The sequence below is a fragment of the Camelus dromedarius genome, chromosome X (assembly GCF_036321535.1).
Source record: "Camelus dromedarius isolate mCamDro1 chromosome X, mCamDro1.pat, whole genome shotgun sequence".
Classification (NCBI taxonomy): domain Eukaryota; kingdom Metazoa; phylum Chordata; class Mammalia; order Artiodactyla; family Camelidae; genus Camelus; species Camelus dromedarius.
Window position 1 is genome coordinate 26660426 of NC_087472.1, and position 14283 is coordinate 26674708.

Consider the following 14283-nt stretch of genomic DNA (forward strand, 5'->3'; position numbering starts at 1 on the left):
GGGAGGGACATTAGATTTTTTTTATCTGTCCCTTCCTACCCCCAATACGCTTTATAGATAAGGAAACTGAGTTCCTTATAGGTGAATTAACTTTTTCGGTTATACCTTTTAGCAGAGTGGAGATTGGAAACATAGCCCCCTTTCTGTCTCCTTGTCCTATATTTCCTGATTTTTTTCCACTTGAGGCTCTCATTAAAGTCACAGACCTAGTCATCTGCTAAATTACTGGAATGTTCTACCTATATAAACTGCTACAAGCTGTTTCTTCTTTGGACTCTGATGCAAAAGGACACTGTGACCTCAGCTGAAATGTTGGTTCTAAGGGTTTGTTTGTGAGGTCAAACCTCAACCATCAATCTTGTCGGGTCCTTTCAGTTTAACCATTCTTGTAGGTTGAGAAAAAACTGGTTCTCACAGGATCCAGAACCTCTTCAAATGCATGCTTGTGAGTCTGACCTGGCAGCAGGCATTCACATGTATTTCATCTAGTGAAATAAATTTGTTGGCTTCATCCTGTTGCAGTGGTTCCACTGTATTGTTGTTAATAAACTGCTTTTTCTTCACTTATCATGCAAACTGCCAGGATATTTTTCATGGATGTTCCCACTCCTTTGGATTATGCTAGTGCTTGGTATATGAACTCACTGGGGATGACGGACTTACCATTATGGTAGATATCATATGTCCTTCAAGCAGGTCACTGAACTTACGACCATGGCAAACATTTTCCACTGGGGATTTTGTAAGAACTTATCAAATTATAAACTCCACATTAAAGCTTTGTGCCCATAATTATTATATATGTATAAAGACTGGGTTGTAGTAAATTCATTTTTAATTTACAACACCTCTGCCCCAACTCTCAGCATAAAAGTCTGATAAGATAAACTTGGGTTTGTGTGGCTGGTTCTCTTTCTTTCCTTTCTGCTCCCCTGTCCCACCATGTACACTTTTAATTATCTCTATTTAAGCTGCCGCTTCCATTCTAGGGAGCCACTCCATATATTGAGAGTTAGTGATGGAATGCACTATACATATGAACAGGTTGAGAGAATATAATGCTTTAAGGACTACTGGTCCATGCCCTTTGGATTGGTGAATTGTTTAGATGGTGTATGAGGTTTATTGTTTCAGTATCTCAGATCCTTGCTCCTCTCCCAAGCTCAGTACACTCTAGTGAATATTCTTGTGTTCTTAAAGCATCTCAGAGATGATGAAGACTGATTTTAGTCTTTTTTAGACAATGCGTAGGAGTTAACTGGGCAAAGTGAAGGAAGGAGGGTCATTCCAGGCTGAGGGAGCCATTTAAGTGAGATAAAACATGAACTAGGACGAGTAACTCAGTTTGTGTGCTGGGGGTGAAGAGTGATGAGAAGTAGCAAGTGACCAGGTCCTCACTGGAAGGTTTATATGTGAATCCAAAGACTTTAAACTTTATACTGAAGACACTGGAGAGCCACTGCAATGTTGTTTAGCAGAAGAGTGACTTCTGAATGGCCTTTTAGCAATATTACTCAGGCTTCTGTTTGTGGAAAGAATTACAGGAAGTAAAGTCGTGAGATTAATTAGGTTAGTTAGGAAGCTGATACAGTTAATCTAAGCTATAGATCAGTGTCTGACCTAAGGTCTAATAGAGTAATGAGAAGGAGGAGGGATGAATTAAAAAGCCAGTTGAAGGTTCCACAACTTGAATTCATGAAGAAGTAAGAAAGAGGGGAGGAGTCAAGCTTTAAGCCCAGATTTCTGGTTTGCACTGACTTGGTGGAAGACTTGCCATCCCCAGTGCTAGAGAATACTAGAGGAGGGAGAGGGGAAAATCAAGTCATAGGGTGAGGAGTTCAATTCTGGACACGTTAAAATCAAGGCACTTGTGTGCCACCCAAGTTACCTAGTAGATAGTTGGATGTGCAGTTCTGGATCTCAGAAGAGATCTTGGAATTTAAAAAAATAATAATAATTTTATGTGATGTGTTTTTTATCACAATAAAAAATAATTTAAATATACAGTTAATGTTTTAAAATTTTTATGTAAAAGTCATCAGCAAACAGGTGCTACTTTAAGCCAAGGGGATACATGAGATTGATTGCCTGTGTAGGGTGAGAAGGGCAGAACTCCTGCAGGAGTAAGGGAACCACCAACACTGTAAGTAGAGCTGGGCAGAGGAAGTGGAGATAAAAAGTAGCTGTGTTGGGAAAACCAAGAGACTAAGAGTGAGCCGGGTTAGGAAGCAGTGAGAGAAGTGTTGAGATAAAGTCGTCTTCATTGTCATGCTCCAGAGATGCCAGGTCGAAAAGGAGTCATTATACTGGTTGACTTGGGTTTCGCTGCTGGAACTTAGTGACCTTGGTTGGTGAGAGCAGTTTCATGTACTGCATGATTTTGAAATTATGCTTTTACCAGTCTTCTCCACTGGAGACATCTTTGCATTGTCCACAACGCCTAACACATAGTAGGTACTCAATATTTGTTGAATTAGTAAACTTGAATGTGGTTTTACTATTAGGAGAAATCCTAACTGAAGACTGAGTATACTTTGCTAAAAGTTCAGTACTTGGTGGATAGAGTAATATTCTGCTTGATTCTGCTTCAGTGTCATAAGATATTTGTGGAAAAAGTCATAAAAATAGTGAAGACATTTTCTAATTTTATGTTTTATTAGAGTATTTTAGCATTCAAGGTTATGAGTAACTTATAGTTCATTTTGAAACAGTTTTTCTCTCTTCTGTTTCTTCATATGTTGAAATCTCAGTTTCAGTTGAGGTCACTTGTACCTTATTTAGAAAGAGCGGCATAGGAAGAGAAGGTTGTGGTGTGTTCTAGGCGTGAGGTTGTTTTGAAATGAACTCTTCTGTGATTTTTTAAAATATGTTGCAGTGTAGCAAAATTAACATATATTGCAATTTAAATTGTTTTGTACAATTTGGGTTCATCTGCAACTTTAAAAGAGCTTTTGAACATTTTTATCAGTGGATAATTTGTTTATATGGTCTCCATCACTTGAGCTTCTGGAACATCATTTAGTTAGAACTTAGCCTGAGTTTGTATAGCTTGCATTAGATCAAACTTTCTTTTCAAAGGATGTGGCTCGCACTATGCTATATAGTAGTAGCGTTGGTGAGGAGGACTAGCAGGAGAGAGGTGTGGAGTAGCATGTAGGGGAAAGGAGGATGTTATGGTTAATTTTATGTGTCAGTTTGGCTATTTGGTCAAACATTATTCTAGATGTTTCTTTGGAGGTATTTTTTAGATGAGATAAACATGTAAGTCAGTGGGCTTTGAGTAAAGTGGATTACACTCCATAATGTAGGTGGGTCTTATCCAATCATTTGAAGGTCTTAATAGAAAAAGACTGATTTACCTCTAAGAAAGGAGAGTTCTGCCCTCTAGGAGACTACCTTTCAACCCAAACTTCAATATCATCGCTTCTCTGGGCTTCCATCCTGCCAGCCAGCCTCCACAATTGTGTGGTCCAGTTTCTTAAAATCTGTGTGTGTGTGTGTATTAAAAAATAGTAAATATATAATAAAAATACAAATTTTATATTACGTCATAAAAATAAATTGTATATATTATGTATATTTTATAATATATAACATTTCTTCATGATATATAGATACTTTATATATTATATATTATAAATCATATTATTATATATGATAAAGCTATCTATATCTGTATCTATATCTGTATCTCTATATATCTTGTTGCTTCTTTTCTCTGCAGACCCCTGACTCATATAGGGGAAAAAATACTTGTGCTTTATTATTTTGAATATTTTGCTGTTCATGTCTACCTCTTTGTTTCCTTTTGATTCAGTTCTTTCTGCACCAGATCAGTTCAGCAAAAATGTTAAGACCATACTGTGTATACAGTCATCCCTCAGTATTTGCAGGGAATTGGTTCCAGGAACCCCAGCAGATACCAAAATCTGCAGATGCTGCCCTTATATAAAATCACCTTGTATAAGGAATACAGTCTGCCCTCTGTGTCTGTGGGGTTCATACTGGAGGATACCAAGGGCCAGCTGTATAGCAAGGTACACTGCTAGCTATTGTGGTGCTTCCCAGATGAACAAGGCTAGGCCTTTGCTCTTTTGGAGTTTAAGACCGGATATGATCAAACATCTATGAGATTCGGCAGATTGTAACCAATTCTGTAAGAGAAAGCTAAGCAGCATGCAGTGGAAATCCGCGGGGTGTGATGACTTATGCGCGGGCAGTTGGGGAAGTTTTGGGCTACTCCTTAAGGGTTTAAACCCCTGCCTTGTGGTGGAGGAAGTGAAGTTGGAAGAGCATATTCCAGAAAGAGGGGAAGAAATAAAAGACCCAGGGTTAAGGAAGAAGGGGGTGCATTGGGAATAAGAGAGAAGTGTTACTGTTATTTTGCGGGAAGCATTCTCTATGGTAAAGATCTTCAGAATCAGATGGACCTTAGCAGAGACAGCCTGCTGTTTCCTCTCAGTGGGTTGAAATGAATACAAATGTGTGCAAATGCTTGTATTCACCTCTTGTGTTTTCTTCCAGCAGAGTTGCTTCTGTTTGGGGACACCATGGCCTCGTCATCAAATCTGGTCTGTTCTAGTCTCTGGGACTGACTTAATTTTAGCTCTAGTTAAGCATCACTCAGGACAGAAAGAACAATGTAGCTTGGGGTTTGACGGTCTCCACTTCATAACTGTGCCCTGGGCTTGTCTCCCAGTGGCCGTGGGGGCTTGCAGCTTCCTGTGAACATGGCTGCTGGAGCCCTGTCAGGGAGTTTTTCTTTGCTTGTGAGGTATTTTGTAACAGCTCAAGTGAGATGGCATTTGTGAAAGTGCTTTATAAACTCTAAAGTACTGAACAGATAGATGCAGGCATTATTATCAGATTTCCCCCCCTAGAAACAGTGAATGTTTAATATCATATTTCAGTTTTTGAGCAAGGGTCTTACCCTAACTTTCTGCCATGGACTATTGCTATAACACCTTTTGTAACAGTTTTTGTTTGCCTTTTCCAGAATGTCTTATAAATGGAATCATACTGTATTTATTTAGTCTTTTTTTTTTTTTTTTAGTAGTTATTTAGTCTGGCTCTTTTTACTTAGATCACGTAGCATCTTTGAGAGTCATCCAAATTGTTGCCTGTATCAGTAGTTTGATCCTTTCTATTGCTGAGTAATATTTTTTGGCGTGAATGTACCACCGTTTGTTTGTTTAAGAACACTTGGGTTTTTTTTCAGCTTGGGGTGATTGTAAACAAATGTTTCATTTGTTTACAGATTTTTTGTTGAGCATAAGTTTTCATTTCTTACGATAATTATCTTGGAGTAGAATTGATGGATCATATAGTGAATATATGTTTAACTTTATAAGAAAATGCGAAGCTGTTTTCCAGGGTGGGTACCATTTTTCATTTCTACCAGCAATGTATTTGCATTTCATGATTTTTCTTTTGCTTTTTGTTTTTTAATTTTAGCCATTCTAGTAGGTATGTGTTGATATTTCATTGTGTTTATTCTTTTTAAGGGAATGAGTCTGATTGTATATAAATTATTCCCTGCTAGCACCTTGGTATTATCAGTTTTTTTTTTTTTAATTTTAGCTATTCTTGTAGGTAGTAATGTTATCTCATTGTACTTTTCTTTAAATGAATAAATTTTTTATATGTAAGTCATACCCCAATAATTGAGCATTTTTAAAAGTACCAGCAACAAAGTAGGACAAAATAATAGTAACATATAAAAATGACTAAGGATGAGTATTTAAATTAGAAAAATAATCCATCAAATTAAAAAGAAAAGCATAAACAGGCCAAATGGTTGAAATGGTAAACTCAGAGAAAAAAACATGTGAATAGCCAATAAATCAAAGACTCAGCCTCAATAGTGAAACATCAGGAAATTCAATGAGGTTTTTTAAAAAAATGTACATCAGATAAGTCCAGGGCGTGGTCAGATAATTAAGCTCACTTACTCTTCCTGGGAGTGTTAATTAGTATGGCCTTTGAAAGAGTTTGTAGTATCTATAAAAACAGTGCAAATACCTTTCATTGTGCTTTGAAGTGTGGGTCCAATAGAAAGTCTTTCACACGTGTGCACAGGTGTATGTCTCAAGTGAAGAAAAACATACAACCTAAAAGTGTCAAGTTAAGTTTTATTTGGGGACCTTACTGAGGACTGTGATCCTGGACAGTATCTCAGATAGCTCTGGGGAACTGCTCTGAAGAGGTAGGATCAGAGCCAATATATATATAAATTTGGGGGGCTGGGAATACATCTAGTCAATCTTGATAAAAGATTACTGCTGATCACAAAAAGCAGACATTTCAAGTTAGTGATCGTAGTGCTTTTTTGTGGGAAGATGCCAGAGTCTGGGTTCATTGAGATTATTCATTAGATATGCACCTTAACTGTCTGGGGCCAGTATCCAGAGCACAGAATGTTTTCTGGGTTTTTTCTTCCTGGATTCCCTCAGGGTGCAGCTTTGGGGGCTGGCTGTAGTGGCTGATGGCTGGATGGTGGGCAACTTTCATTGTTTACTGGAAGGGCAGGCAACATTCCTTTATATAATATTACTTGTAATGAGGAACTATTGGAAACTTCCTAGGTATGTATCAATGGAAGAATGGGTAAAGAATTTTTTTTATTGTGTTCATTTTCTTGTACCTAATGACTGATGATTTTGAGCATCTTTTCAGGTGCTTCTTGGTTATTCTTATATCCTTTGGTTGAGTATGAGTTCAGATCTTTTGTTCATTAAAATAAAAATTAGGTTGTCTTTATTATTGAGTTATAATTGTTCTTTATAGATTATGAGTGCAAATCCTTTATCAGATATGTAGTTTGCAAATATTTTTTCCTAGTTTGTAATTTGTTTTCATGCTCTTGATAGTATTGTTCTTAGAACAAGAGATTGTAATTTTAATAAAGACCAGCTCATCAATTTTTATCTTCCATGGATTGTGCTTTTCACGGCGTAGGTACAAAATCTTTGCCTCACCTAAGATCCTGAAGATTTTCTCCTATCTTTTTGTCCTGAAGTTTTATATACAAATTTGCATTTTACATTTAGTTCTGTGATCCATTTTGAGTTAACTCAGAGTTTTATTTCCCAGGTATAATTTCATTTGTTTTAAGTCAAAGAATAAATATGCTGTAGGAGTGGTTGTCTCCAGTTGGTATTTTGGAAGCATGGCTTTGTCAATGACTTTTAAACTCTTTTGACCTTGCACAGCAGGAAGAAATATAGGTGACTTCATGACTTAGTTACGCAAAAGTGAGTATACTTGAAACAAAAGTTTCATGAAAAAGTATTTATCCTAAATACCAGTATTTTTGCTTACCACTTTTTCTCCCCAGCAGTTCTGTTTCATTAAAAACAAATACTTGTCCTGATCCATTAAACAGATTTCACATCCCACTGATAGGTCCGGATTAGTTGAAAAACACTGCTTAACTACCTTACCTGAAACTCAAAACTATCACCACTTCCTGCTAAACATAACTTCTTGTTACCCTTTTCCTTCTGTTAAATAATAATCCTACTCATTTTTCTCTAATCACTATTTACTTTTTTGTATAACTTAAACATTTTTACATAATATTGCCAGCCATGTTCTCAGAAAATAAAAGTAAACGGAGCATTTTTTCCAGCTTATTGAGATATAATTGACACACAATGTTGTGTAAGTTAAAGGTATTGATTTGATATTGCAAAATGCTTATTACCACCATAGAGTTAGTTAAAACCTCCATCATGCTACATAAATACCATTTCTTTTTTGTGGTGAGGATATTTAAGGTCTAACTCTCTTAGCAAGTTTCAAGTGTATACTAAGTACTGTTAATTATACTCGCCATGCTTTACATTAGAGCCCCAGACCTTATCATGTAACTGGAAGTTTGTACTCTTTGACCCACGTCTCCCCATTTCTCCCACCTCCAAGTTTCTTTTCCTTCTATGTAACAGAAACACAACACTGGCCTGAGATGAATATGAGGAAAGGTGCAAGGGCTCAGTAACTCTGACAGCTATTCTCATGTTCTGGTAGCATTTGTGTTTTGGGCCACATTGGCTTCCTTTTCGCCTCTTTATATGTGAGTTGTTCATTCCTCTCTCTCCGAAGACCAGCCTTCTCTGATTCTCTTTGCACATGGCTGCTCCAAGACCTTCAGTTTAATTCTAGCCAGACTAGGATTACTCTGCTCCAATTCCCAGGAGAGACAGTATAGTTTAGTTTAGGACAAGTTCCACTGCTCCAGTCAGCTTTGCCCAAGACAGATGGCACCAGAAAGTGCAACCCATGTCTATTCCCATGCGCCAGAGATCCGCAGTTCTCACAGACTGAGGAGAGTGTTGGGTCTCCTGCAAGGTCAGTAAGTGCTGGCTGGCATACATTTATCTTTTAAAATGTATTTAAATTAATTTGGTTTTCAGAATATAGAAGTTCATTAAAAGTTTGCAGGATATTGAAAAAAAAGCAAAAACCAGAAAAGGTCACACTGTCATCCAAGAATGACTTTTCTGTTTCCTTCATTTTTTATATAATTACACTTATATAAATAACATGTAGAAATTTAGTCAGATGTATTGATCACAGAGTGCACTGTATTTTAAAAGGTGGCTATCATTTACATTCAGAGTATCTGTGGATCTAACAATTGAGGGAATTGGAGGTTAAAGAAAATAGATATTTAAACTATTAAACAAGTAATAGAGAATTAAATTGCAGTAAATTTTCCCTCATGGTTTGAAAGCACTATATTTGAAGAGTTTTCATTTAGATATTATTAAAATTCACAATTAACATCAAATAGGGAAGGGAAGATAGAAAGTAGCATTTATTACTCTGCTTTGTTAGGCACTTAACATTATGTTATTCCATCCAGTCCTTATAATTGCCCTATGAGAAGTAGGTCTTATTATCCCCTGGCCAATGAAGCAATGAAAACCCAGGTGGAATACAGAACAAGTATGTGGCTGGGCTGGGATTTAGGCTCAGGTCTACATGCCTTGCAAATCTCTTCTCTCCTCAGTCTACCCTTTGGGGGTATGAAAATTTTATGGACATGACTTTTCTAGAGGAGGCTATAAGTAGGAACTATATAGCAGCTACCCAGCTCATTTTTCTTGTCTGTATAGTTAAGACTCAGTCTCAGCGTCAAACATGTGCCAACCATTTCTCCAGTATCTGGAGTGAAAAGAGAGCCATGTCAGTTACCTAGTGTTAGTCACTTGAGCATCTGGATTTTCCAGAGGGCATTCAACTGATAAATCACTATTTAAAAATACCGTTAGCTTCTTCAGTTTGCAGAAAATGTTTTTTAACCTTATATTCTGAAGATTATTGCAGGCTAAATTGGGAACTGGGGGTGAAAAAGGAAAAGCCGACCTTTCTTTGTTGATCTGAATAAACAGGAAGAGGAAAGCAAAGACTGGCTTTGCAGTATAAGGCAGTATTTTAAGCTTTCCCTTTTTAATGTGAAAAATCAGAAGAAATAATATATTTCAGAAATTTTTGCTGAAGGCAAATATTTATAACATAAATGCTTTATGTTTCATTTAGTTAAAACAAACTTAAATTGTTTGTTATTGATGATATTCACTTGATAGAGGCAAAGCTATCCTTCAGATAGTCATGATTTTTATCTAGGTAATGGTAGTTTACCTTCAAATTGTTCAACCTAAATGGCTTGGCAATAAAATTAAAAGGAATAGTCATTGGGTTTATTATAGTTTCATACTTAGTCTGAAAAAGTGTAAAACTATGGCTAGGGTATAATTCCTAAAATATCTTCATTTTGTGTTTGGGAGGGGAAGAATGTTCATTTAAGTTCTAGCAAAAGATAAGAATGTGCTCTCCTGTAGGTAATCTGATCAAATGTGATCTCCCTGGCTTATCACTTAATTAATTTGATATGAATTAAATCTAGGCTAATAGTTTATTTATTACAAATTAATAATGACCTTTTTAAAAGAGAGGGATGGGAGATGCTTGCGCTTGATTTGATGTTCCAGAATTTATACTGTTGCTCTCTTTCAGGACATGAAAGGAGAAATTCAGATCATTGTTTCAGTTCTTATTTGTTTGCTCCTTTAGAAGCTGTCTTTTCTAGTTAAGGGACAAACTAATACAGCATGCCATGCTTTACCCATTAAACAGCATAGTCTTGACCAAACTGATTTCAGTGTTTCTGTTCTAAAAGTACCAAATTAAAAGTAACCCTGATTCACTTAGATGTTGGCCCAGGTTTAGGGAAAATGAGGCTCACTTAGAGTTAATTGGTTGAACAATTTGTTCTCCATAGTTCTGTTTAGTGCCACTGATGTTTTTTGTCATTGTCATGCCTAGAAGCAGGGGTGGGAGCTTAGTAGTGACAAAATTTTCTTCTCCTAAAGCTAACCCCTGATCTTGTGGCCTCTTGAGCTTTTCATTCTTTGTGACTTCTTGACCCCATTTTCTTAGTCCTCTGAAGTTCAGCCCATAACATAACACTGCAGGCCAGTTGTGGGACAACTAAGCTTTTACTCTAGTGGTGAGCATGTTATGTGGGTCATCGACTTTATTTAAAGTATTGATATGTTTAAAGAAATTCAGTTTCTTGCCACTCTTTCAGGATTGAAATGATAGTTTTTATATCTTAGCCTCCTTAATCAACCCTGATGCTGTTGCGTCTGCTGGATTTGGTAGAAGAGGGCATTACCAGGAGTCAGTTTTGCATATTTACACTTAATTGTCGGGTTTCTTATAAACCACTTCTCCAGTCTTTCTTCAACTTTGTTGCTTCCAATTTCCAGCTATTATTTCTTAGTTCTGTTTGCTCAGCTATGAGAGTAGCAGTAATGAACAGCATTTTCCTTTCTGTCTTGACCAGATTCAGGGCCTATTTCTGAGTTCTCCTGGTTCAGGTCCCTGTCAGTCACTCTATATGGCTCTCAATCCTACCTTTCCCTCATTTCCCCTTTTAAATAAATTTTTTGCGATACTTTCTTTAACCAGAAAGAAATGTTCATAGGTAATATAACCTACCTATACATATAATAAAAAATATAACAACGTGATAATAACATAAAGGATAAATGAATGTAACTCATAACACTATGTATTTTGGGATACAGTCGTGAGTGATGTTGTACTAGAAGATGGAATGAAGTAAGTTTGTGTTTGTGAGAAGCAGGAAGATAATTCTGTGTAAGAAGCCAGGAAAATGAAAACTCAGTGATGCACGTGGACTGTAAAATAAAAATGTTAAAATAAGTAATATCTGATCAGACTTGTTTGTATTTGATAAGAGAAAGAAGGAAATACTTGAAGTAGAGAAAACATGCCAGGACAAATTATAGACTGTCAACATGGAGAGAATGAGGAAGTATGATATTCTCATAAATGGCCTGGGCCATCTTTATAAGTCTAATAACAAAAGTAAATTCCTTATGCTGTGAAATGGGACAGGGTCCTGACAAGAAATCACAGAAAGCATATCTTGTATTTTGAAATATGCTGTCACCTATAGTGGCATATTTTAGCTTTCAGGTACTTTTCAAAAGACCTCAAAGACCATATCCTTCTTGAGGTGATGAGGAATAGAGGATGGTTTAAAAAGAGAAACAATAAAACAAGTTACGCAGAAGTTGTGCAATAGATGTCTCTACACAGGGAAGACTGAAAACCAACAGATAACCCATCAAACGACTACTTTCATTATCATCTTTCACAGCAGAGCTTTCTTAGTGTTACAAAAAATTTCCAAAGTATACAGTGTGACAGTAATCTGAAATATTAAAAGTAACTTTTATTGAGATTGACATGGTTTATGTGTCTACTAATCTAATAACGTTTTGTTTGAAATTTAATAAAAGGAGACTCATATCCTCTGTGACAGTTATTTGCAGAGTTGTCATTGCTTTTGCAGTAATGCCACTATTACATTAAAGTCCTTTTCAAGAAATAGGAGGTTGAAAATGCCCTTATATGTAGAGCATGGACTGAATACATCATTTAATTTTAAGACAATGTTTTTGTTTGATTCAAACTTCTATCTTCACAAAGTCTTTGCTCTAAATTATTGGCATTTTCTCTTAACTTTTAATAAAATCTACCTCATAGTGGTATACACAAGAGAGCTCCTGATACCTGTTTGTGTTGAGTTTGGTCTGGCAGAACATTTCTTTCTTCTGGGATGTGGGGTGATTTGTTTTTAATTGAAGTATAGTTGATTTATAAAGTTTTGTTAGTTTCTGGTGTTAGTTTCATAGTGATTCAGGCATATATATATATATATATATATATATATATATATATATATATATATATATATATATATACATACACACACACACATACATACACACACATTCTTTCTCAGTACATGTTATTACAAGATATTGAATATAGTTTCCTGTGCTATATCGTAGGACCTTGTTTATTTATTTTATACATACTAGTTTCTGTCTGCTAATCCCAAATTCCTAATGTATCCCTCTAACCCTCTTTTCCCTTTTGATAACCATAGCTTTTTTTTCTGTGTCTGTGAGTCTGTTTCTGTTTTGTAAATAAGTTCATTTGTGTCATTTTTTTTTAGCTTCAATATATAAGTGATATCATATGATATTTGCCTTTCTTTGTCTGACTTACTTCACTTAGTATGATAATCTCTAGGTTCATCCATGTTGCTGCAAATGGCATTATTTTATTCTTTTTTTGGCTGAGTGGTATTCCACTGTATGTGTGTGTATATATATATATATATATATATATATATATATATATATATATATATATATATATATATATATATATATATATATACACACACACACCACATCTTCCTTATCCATTCATCTGTCAATGGACATTTAGTTTGCTTCCATGTCTTGGCTATTGTAAATGGTGCTGCTGTGAACATTGGGGTGTGTGTATCTTTTTCAATTACAGTTTTCTCTGGATATATGTCCAGGAGTGGGATTGCTGGATCATATGATAACTCTATTTTTAGTTTTTTAAGGAATCTCCATACTGTTTTCCATAGTAGCGGCACCAAACTGCATTCATATGGGGTGATTCTTTGTTGTGTGGGACTGCTCCACATCCCATGCTTCTGGTCTCTACCAGTAATTAAGAGTTGCAAAAGCACCCCAACATGTTTTCAAAATGCTCCCTAGGGCGTGGTCATCACTGACTCCTTGGCTCTGTCTTGCTGTAAGTACATACCTGCATTTCTCAAAAGAACCTTCACAACCTTATGATTTAGACACAATTAAGGACCTTTTCCGTGTACTCTTAGAAGGAGGATCTTTCTCACCATGTGACTGTTATGGGCTGAATCATGTCTCCTGCTCCATCCAGATGTTGAAGTTTCAATCCCCTGATATCTCAGAATTTGACTGTATTTGGAGATAAGGTATTTTAGGGTGGCCCTAATCCAGTATGACTGATGTCCTAAGAAGAGGCGATTAGGACACAGAGGGAAGACCATGTGAAGGCACAGGGAGAAGGCAGCCATCTGCTCTCTCTCTCAAGGAGAGAGGCCTCAGAAGAAATCAACCTTGCCGACACCTTGATGTCAGACTTCTCGCCTCTAGAATTGTGACACAACAAATTTCTGTTACTTAAGCCACCCTGTCTGTGGTACTTGGTTATGGCAGCCCCTGCAAACTAGCACAGTGACCAACTGATACCCTTTGATGGGTGTTACCTCCATGTTGGCACACTTGAGTAGCCACCACTGTAATGTAGTGATTGCAGTTCAATTTTTCAAGATTAGAATCCCAACTCATTCACTTGGTAGTTGGGACCTTGGGCACATTAATTGTGGATGTGAAGCTTCTTTTTTTTAATCTGTAAAATGAGAATCCTGACACCATCCTCACTGGGCTGTTGTGAGGATTAGGTGAAATAAGTTATGTCAGGTGCCTGATACTTAGGAGACCTCTGTCAATATTAATATTCACCTGCGTCCACTTTTAGGTGTGTTGCATTTCCTAAAGAGGTGTAAAGCATGCTTGGGAGAGGACCCTTTAGGGATTCAGACTACCAGATTGGTGGATGGGGAAGAGTTTTGAAGGCAGTTAGGTATTTTCAATAGCTTTAGTCAATAATGTGCATATAATGCTTTGTAGTTTCCAAACACAAAGTATCTCACATTCACTTATATATGATGCACTATCATTAAACCTAATTGTCTCTCAGGAGATATTATAGTAGCCTTTGTTTTGCTTGTCTAACTTCTTTTAAGACATAAGAGACCTGTCCTCTGGAAATCCATTAAGCCTTCCTTCTCTGTGCTCCATAGCCCCATCGCATAGA

General features: G+C 36.5%; 1 protein-coding gene across 3 annotated transcripts in view; it reads left to right on the plus strand.

Moving 5' to 3' along the window:
- KLHL13 (kelch like family member 13) overlaps positions 1-14283 on the plus strand; it is a 160339-nt gene that overhangs the window by 22721 nt on the left and 123335 nt on the right. The window lies entirely within an intron of this gene.